Here is a 9,116-nt window from a genome sequence, read left to right on the forward strand (position 1 = left end):
GTTAAAATGTCTCAATGGTAGTGTAAAAAACACCTTTTTTACCCTGTCAAAAACAGCTCTTTTCAGAGCATTCAGATTTGTAGCATTTTCCTTTAAATGTTAATGAGCTCTGCTGACCCCGCCCCTCTTAAGCTGCATTCATCATGAAACTGTGACGTCACACAGACAGGCATCTGAGATCGGCTCGATTTGAGAAAGGGGTAAAGATTTTAGTAGATTAACAAAAAACCGCTGAGTGGATTTTTATCATTTTAGGGTGGTTGTGTACACACACTGTCAACACACATTTCAGTTCAAACAACTTGTAAAAGTGCATGTAGCATTATATGACCCCTTTAAGATCAATCAGAGATAATTGAGATATCACACTGACAGATGCAAACACTCACATGTACACAAACAGAGAGACTTTAGGTGGAATGCATGAATTAGTCTGCTGGTGTAATTAATCTCACTGTCATGTTAATTTAGCTGGTGTTCTCATTAGGCTTGAATAAAGGGCTTGACAGTTGTCAGATAACTCTGTCACTGTCATGCGAATCATTTTTCTTAAAGATTATCTAATTGTTACAGAAGAAAGATTTATTTTAGATTTTCTTAATCTGATTCCGTAGCATTCTTGCATTCTTGATCAAATAAATGTCAGGGGGGGAAAGTATGAACTCTACTGCATTTCTTTGAAGTTTCCAATAATAATAATAAAAAGTAATAGTAATTAAATTTGTAAATAGCTCTTCAAAATAGACTGGAGAGACGTGAGATTCCAGCAGTAATTCTGAAGGAGTTAGTCGGTCTATTTCACATAAGAGGAGCAGAAAAAAATATAAAGAAATCAAAACACAGTGCTTAATAAAACTAAAAGAGCTCCTTCTTCAGAAGTTTTTGTGAAATCCATGTCATATTAACAGTAAAAATTGTTATATTTAACATAAAACATTAGATGGAAAATGTACAACCTATAGCTCATTAAAAGGATAATGACTATTTGTAATAAAATCCACGGCACACCCACACTCTCAATGTCGACCTTCTACAAATGTTTATTACAGTTGCAAAATTATTAAAAATCATATTAATAGTTTAATTTACAACACTGGGAGAATAAGAACACTCAGAGTCTGCCCCACATGATCATAATGCATCACTTTGACAGACTTTGACAGAGCTTTTGAGTCATGCTCTATTTTAAAACATAAATTTAAGCTTTCAGATGTTTACTTTTTTAATAAAAAGCAAAACACAAAAAGTATTTTTTAAATGTAATTTATAGAAAAATTCATAATTTGACAGAAAAGTCTCCATTTCATAATTGACAAAAATTAATCATTTAAAAAAAGAAAAAGAAAAAACAACAAAAACATATTAATTTCATAATTTGCACAAACATTTATTATTTTAACATTATTATTGTTACAAAACCAAAAATGAAAGTCTCTATTTCATAATTTACCCAAAAATGCATTATTTTACAAAAGTAAAAAGCAAAGCAAAAACAAAAATATGAAACAAAAAATGTCTCCATTTCATAATTGACCCCCCCAAAATCATTATTTAACAAAAAGTCTCCATTCCATAATTTTTGCAAAAAAAAAACACACGCACAGACCCTCCAAAAAGTTCAAACAAATTAAAACCAAAAGTTTTCATGTCATAATCATTTCCACACTAAAGTATTTTAAAACAAATTAAAACTTTTTTAAAATAACTGATTAAAAAATCTAATCAAATCAATAGTATTTCTCAACTAGCATAATCATACAGTGTGTATAAGAAACTGCAAAACAGAGACAGGACCTTTTTTGTAGCAGATACACTCGATCAAGTACACATTCAGTCCACTTCTCGGCAGATTCTGTATGTATTCGGCGCACATTAAAAGTCTGTGCACTGTGGAAGCAGCCATCAGTGCTCTTGGGGCAGAAACGAGCCGCTTGATGGAGTACTGGGGACACACACATGCTGACTGCTGCATCAATGGACTGGAGTGTCTTTGAGGGCAGATGTGCCTGGAGGCCCGATAAACCGGCAAAGACTTGCTGATTGGATGGAAACGGAAGCAAGAGAAAGGACGTCGCTTTCTCCATCACAAGGCCGGCATGGACAGATGCCAGAAGCTGAGACAAAGACAAACTTGGCTTGCCTTCAGTGAACTCATCCTACAATCTTGCTCTCTTTCCCAGAAACATTGTCTGCTGACAACAGCACAGGAAGTGAGGCTCCGTTCACAGTGCAGAGGTTACAGGGGTTGACAACTCTACAGTGACCCCGCAGACAGATGCCCCGCTGGGTTTTATTGCATTTTGCCGCATTGTAATTTAACTGAATGACTCCTCAGAGATTGAAAAATGATTGACAGGTGACAGAAAGCAAATGAACTTCAGCAGAACAGCAGCTATAAATTAAAGTAACAAAGATGCCTGTCAAAACAACAGGAATGGAGAGTGCCAAGATATGCAGAAACAGAGATGGAGATGACAGACACCGGTGGGGTGTGGGGTTTATTCTCTTTCCAAGATTTTTGTGAGTGTGACAAATATCCAACTGGTATCCTGTACATAATACTATTTAAAAACACAGAAAAGGAACATTATGAGCAAAGCATTCCTGGCAGAATCATTTAACAAAACAAAAGTTTGAATTTTGGAAACGACTAAAAAAAAAAAAAAAAACACTCCCTCTCGAACCTCTGTAAAACCGAAAGCTGGATACGACGGCCAACCTGCCTCTGGGCTCTTCCTGAGTCTCAGCTCCACTTTGTCTCTATTGAACACACTCCAGATTGCAAACTGCAAACATTATGACAATCAAACTAACAAAGCTAAGTCACTCAAGTAAAATGAAAGCAAAAAACTGTCAGATCGGCTAATTAAAGCGGCTGATAAAATCTGTGAAGCACCTTCAAAGCAATAGTACGGTGACCAAGAAGTGCAAAACAAATCACAATTCTGAAAACAAAATAACAAATTACAAATGCAAATGCAAATCTAAAAAACAAAATAACAAGTCAGAAAACACAATGACAAATCTGAAAACAAAATACCAAGCCAGAAAACACAATGACAAATCCAAGTATAGGTCTCTGCGGATCAAAAATTTCTCAAACGTTCAATGTCATTTTCATCTCATCTAAATTATAATGCCTGAATACTGCCTGATAAAGTAGCATTTATGAGAGCTGCGCAGCTTTTGTGAACAGCTGTTACGAGGGAAACCGTTCCAAAAGCGCCTCCTACTGGCAGAGAATCAATTTGCATGTTCAATAAGGCCATTTTCTACTTTTGAACTGTCTTAATGCTGTTGGATAGAACTCGATTCATTTAATTTTCCTAATAAAAAGACTGTTCAACTCTTAATATTTTGTATTTATATTCTCCCCTTTAAATTATCTCCGCCATACATGAATCCTAATTTAACACACCTCTGCCTGTTTTTTTTGTTTTTGTCTTTGTTTTGTTTTTTGTATTCCCATTTGCTCAAACAGCAAAAGAAAAACCAACAATAGTATTTTCAGGACTTATAAAAAGAATAAAAAAATTTTGAGAGATACTGATAATGGCAGTCAGAAGAGAGAACTATGTCAAATTTACGTCACTCCCAGATGCTGTATTAGAAACACCTTCGCAATAGCTTTAACTAGTTTTTTGTATTCTGATTCAAAGGTAATATAATACAGAGTACAGTGTTGTAAATGTATGCATATGTTTTATTCCATAGTAAGGGCAATTCATACAATACATTTAAACTGAGCTACTTTAATTCCATCTCCGAACTTTCTACCGCTAGTCTGCTTTTCTTCCTGTATAACTTGATTGACAGATGTCTCGTCCAGTCAGCGGTAAGTAATCTATTCTCAAATCAATGGCGCCGTGTCAAACTATACCTACTTCTTCTGGTTTGTCTGATTTGTCGTTGTGTTTTCTGACTTGTTATTTTGTTTTCGGATTTGTCACTGTGTTTTCTGAATTCTTATTTTGTTTTTTAGATTTGCATTTGCATTTGTAATTTGTTATTTTGTTTTCAGAATTGTGATTTGTTTTGCACTTCTCGGCCACCGTAAACAGACTTAATAAGCACAATCTGAGTACACAGAATCACAGGCATAAAAAAACACCAATAGAAAAACATCAAATTCAAGTTCAAATATAGCACATCATGGACTGACATCTAAATATTTAATAAGAGTTTCTTTGAAATTATCAGAATTCAGTAGAACGTGTTTGAGAACATTATACACAGTGAAGCTGCTTGAAATGCGTAATAAAAGAGCGAGGACACATGCAAGAAGGTATTTTTAAAGACGAAAAATATAAGCACAAAGGATATAAAGAGCTTAAAGTCTTTTGCTTTTTTATTGATTGATTTTGCTTTGCTTTCATTCAGCTGTCTTTGCAAGAACACTTTTTTTCTCAAACGAGTGGATGAAAGTTGAATACAGTATGTTCATAATGGGATTCTCTTTATTTATTTTACTAGTCTTGTCTAAAAGATTAATAGATTGGAGAAAACTGTAATTTGCATAAATAATAAGTAATAATCTGAAACACATTCAAAAAGCACAAATGTGTCTTTGAAATAAATGTGAAGTGTCAAACAGGGAGTTCTGGGAAAGTCAGTTCACAATTTTTCACTATAAATGATAAGATGATTTGTTCTTTTTTACTTCCAAAATGGTACATTTAACCGTATTTTGCTGTAAAATTACATTAAATGTGAGGATAGATACATGAAATGTAAGTTAGATCAACTAAAATGGAAAGTCCATTTTATGTTTTTAGGAAAACAAAACTTACTATATGTTACTTGCAATCAGTATATATCAATAAATCAATAAAATAAATAAGTTTGTTAAAATTGCAAATGTAAAATTATGCATTCAGTTTTATAATTTTATATTTATCACTTTAAATTTAAAATGTAAAAAAGTACATTTATTATTTTTATATTAATAAAACACTACAGTAACTGTAATTTTTTTTACAGTAACACACATATTTTTTCCAAAAGAAAATTTGCAGTAATACACTGTCAGTTATACAATCTGCCAGATACTAAGACTATTACAAGTCACTCTTGCAGTTTCAACAATATTTTATCTATGCTAACCAATTATAATTTTACCTAGCTTACAAGTTAAAAAAATTGACATGTAAAATCTGCAATCAATGCATAAAACCAAATGTTTAAATTTGCAAGACATAAATATTCATATACGTATATAAAAAAAAAAAGCATGATATAGGAACCGTCCTTATTGTTTAGCCCTAAGTAACGCTACTATAAAAAAAAAATCGCAAATTAGATATTTTTAATAGCTCGACTGTTTCTCTTAAACAGCTATGAAAATAAATGGAAAGCAAATGGAGATGTCTGCTGTAGCCTGCCACTTCTTAGGGTTTTTTTTTTCCCCCGTCCAAAGAAAAAGGCCACAGTAATCTCACATTTGCCTGAACTGGAGGTTCTGAAGAAATCTCAATATCGTCTGCCAAGACTGTCTGCAATAAAAATTCAAAATATACTATTTAAAAAGAGGTTTCAGTATGAACTTTTCTATAACAAAATGAACTTTTCTCTGCTCTTCAGGAGTTGGATTTTGGAGTTGTTTTAAACCACTTTTGATTTTTACTTTCTACGATTCCCCTAAAAATTAAACAGGGCAAAATAATATGTGTTACAGCAACAAAGCGAGGCCTTCCGGCTATATGTGAGAGAGAAAGAGTGAAGCAGAGTAAGAATGAGGATGATTGGTAGAGGGTTCAAAAACCTTACAACACTGTCCTAGAGGGGCTTCAGGATAAACAAAGAGAGCGAGACGACAGAAAGCTGCAAAGTGACAAGGATCATGTCTTGGTGTTTGATTCTCCTGTGACTGGTGAACAAAACAAAGGGTGGTGTCACTGATGGAGTCTTTGCTGTGCATGTTTCTTCTTGTTGTTCAGAGCTTAGGCACGAATGACATCAAAAACACCAGACTCCCCTCAGCCAGACTGATCGGCAGACTTATCGCAGCTCGCAGTGGGAGCTCCTCAAAACCTCACCAATCACACACACACTTATTTTGGCACATCAATATGCTGCTACACACAATGCATGAAAATTAAAGGGCTGTTCCAAAACATCTGAAATCAGTTTTTAGCATGAAAATGGTCTCAGTAGAACTGTTCAATAATGATGTTAATTTGTAGGCCAATTCAGAAAACTAATTCACTATGGTTCCCTATGGAGTTTACAATAATGTTTTGTGTGTGTGTGTGTTGGATTTATGAGTAAAATCTGTTTGTGAAACTTTCTGATGAACATGCTTCATACCCTATACAGGGTTCAACAGTCATGGAAAACCAAGAAAAATCAGGGAATTTTAAAATTGTGCTTTACAGACAGGGAAAAATCATGCAAATGTAATAAGATGTTAAAGGTCATGAAAAATTCATGGAATATTAAAATTTCTCTGATTAAGCTCAGCAATGGAGGCACAAAAAGCTCAATTGAGCCACATCTGAAATCTCAGGCCAATCTTTCTTTTTAATAATTATAATAGTGTAGATTAATTTAATTCCAAGCAACCTCTATAAAATTATTTGAAAAATATTTATGCAATCATGAACGACTGGAAAAGTCATGGAAAATGTTATGAAAAAGTCATGAAAGGGGGGGGGGGGGGAATCCATTAAAGTTTTGAATCGAGAAAGGGGAGGGGGGGGGGGGGGACATGCATTAAGATTTCGAATGCATCTTGGAACGCAGTTGCACTTTGTCTTATCATGACTGGATAGATATCTGACCAGTTAAAAAAAAACGAACAACAAAACAACAGGGATAAATGGAAAATAAATAAATAAAGGATAAGGGTAAATGCAAAATAAATAAATAAATATGAATCAATAATAGGTAAGTATTTTATATGCCATTGTTGTTTGCCACTTGTTGAAAACCATTGTTTTACAATAACGAAACATATTTCTGAAAAGCCAAGCTGGTGTTGATTCATGTTTTATTACGGACACTGTTGCTTTCCTTCTTTTCATGTAAACTAATTTCTGTTTGAGGTTCATTGTTTCTTCAAGCTATTATGACAGCTTATAACAGTAGCCTGACCTTCTTTTCTTTATTCACAAATATGAGGTTAAAACACGCACAAACCAATGATGGAAGTATGTAATTTCCTACACAATCCATCCTTTATTAATAAATAAAAAAAAAACATTTAATAAAGCTATTATAAGCTTACTAAGGGAAAGGCAAAATAACACAGTTTAGAAGATGGATTTATAATGTACTAGCTCATTTCTTAAGGTTTGTTAATTTAGAACAAAAAAGTTACAGTGAATCAGAACTCATGATGAAAAACAACTAATTCTCTTTCAGATTTCCGAACTACAAACTGAACATCTCTGTCTGAACCATGAGTGTGAGTGTATTCATGTGTCTGTGTGGTTACAGCATGGTTTTGAAGGTATCTGTGCGTTTATACAGTGTTAAGTCGATAAGTGCTCTCTCTTTGAGCCAAGCACACACAGATAATTTTGTTTGTTGCTCAAGGCTGTTGTTTGAAAAGGTTCCACATTCAAACCATCACATTTAACATTAATGGACACACCGTACAAGGCCAAAAATATTGTGCAAAGGTTTTGTTTTATTGTTTTTAAATGCATCTGAAAAAAAAGCAGGAGGAGGTGAGTGAATGATACAAGAGCAATGGCGACTTAAAAGGCCTTGTGAAACACTTGAAGCATGGAAACAAGACGGCTCTTCAAACTTAGCCAGTTGAGGACAACACATGATTGCCAGTTATTTGCATTCAGATGTATGAACTGTAAATGTAATAGGTTGTTTGCACATGACGTCACTGATGACACGCGAAATGCAGCTGGAGGGCAAGAAGTGATTTTTCTCTCCATAGGAATCACTAGCAGAAACTCCAAATGCCAGTGTTTTGCATTGTTTATGGATGCTTAAATTGGCCAAACGAAACAAGACGGCTCTTCAAACTTAGCCAGTTGAGGACAACACATGATCGCCAGTTATTTGCATTCAGATGTATGAACTGTAAATGTAATAGGTTGTTTGCACATGACATCACTGATGACACACGAAATGCAGCTGGAGGGCAAGAAGTGATTTTTCTCTCCATAGGAATCACTAGCAGAAACTCCAAATGCCAGTGTTTTGCATTGTTTATGGATGATTAAATTGGCCAAACTGAGAAACCACAAGGAGCTTTTATCGTGTACGAAAACGTGTTGTTCATAAGTGGGGAAAAGTCAAGAATTTGATTGAAAAATGCAGGGAAAAGTGGCTTGTAAACCTGTGTCTGCGGTCGGGAGGAGCGAAGCTCGTGTGATAATACTCGTGTGTGTAAATGGTTATTATAGGATATAGTAATACATTAAGATATTAATAAAGATATAAATAGATTGGGCTGCCACCGCTCACGCATTGTGACAGTCAGAATTTACTCAGTGCTAAACTCCACACGTAGACACGATGTAAATAAGATATTATTTGCAGTTTATAGAGCTTCACTGATTATATATATAGTGCTTTCATTGAATTGCTGCACACCCAACGCGCCTTACAATCGTATGAGGGGATCTCTCTTCAACCACCATGCTATTACAAGAGAAAATTATTGATAATCACAACATGTTGGACGTGATCCTTATGTTATAAAGAGGAGCGATTTTTAAACTAAATTGAAATACTTGCCTGCCATTAAGGCGATGGATATAGGCTAAGCAACTAACCCTGATTGTAAACAAGCTATTTCGAAAGTGAGTCCCGTATTTATATGAGGGATGCGGGATATATGTCACTCCTGAAACTTTGCTGCATGTACAGGGTATGTGGCTGTTGGTCCCGTTAGCAGCACGTAAAACAACTTCTATTTAAATTCTGAATCGATTATAGCCTAGAAAGCGAGCAAATAGCACTTTCATCTAACGTTAATCACTAAAAAGCTGTCACTCACTTCAATTAATCGCAATCTCACGATTCCGTGAACTGCAAACAATATCTTATTTACATCGTGTCTATGTGCGGCGTTTAGCATTCAGTGAATTTTGACAGTGTCACCCTATCTATTTATATATTTCTTTATTAATATTTTAATATATTATCTT

This window comes from Sinocyclocheilus grahami, unplaced genomic scaffold (assembly GCF_001515645.1).
Source record: "Sinocyclocheilus grahami isolate Dianchi unplaced genomic scaffold, SAMN03320097.WGS_v1.1 scaffold1406.1, whole genome shotgun sequence".
Taxonomy (NCBI): Eukaryota; Metazoa; Chordata; class Actinopteri; order Cypriniformes; family Cyprinidae; genus Sinocyclocheilus; species Sinocyclocheilus grahami.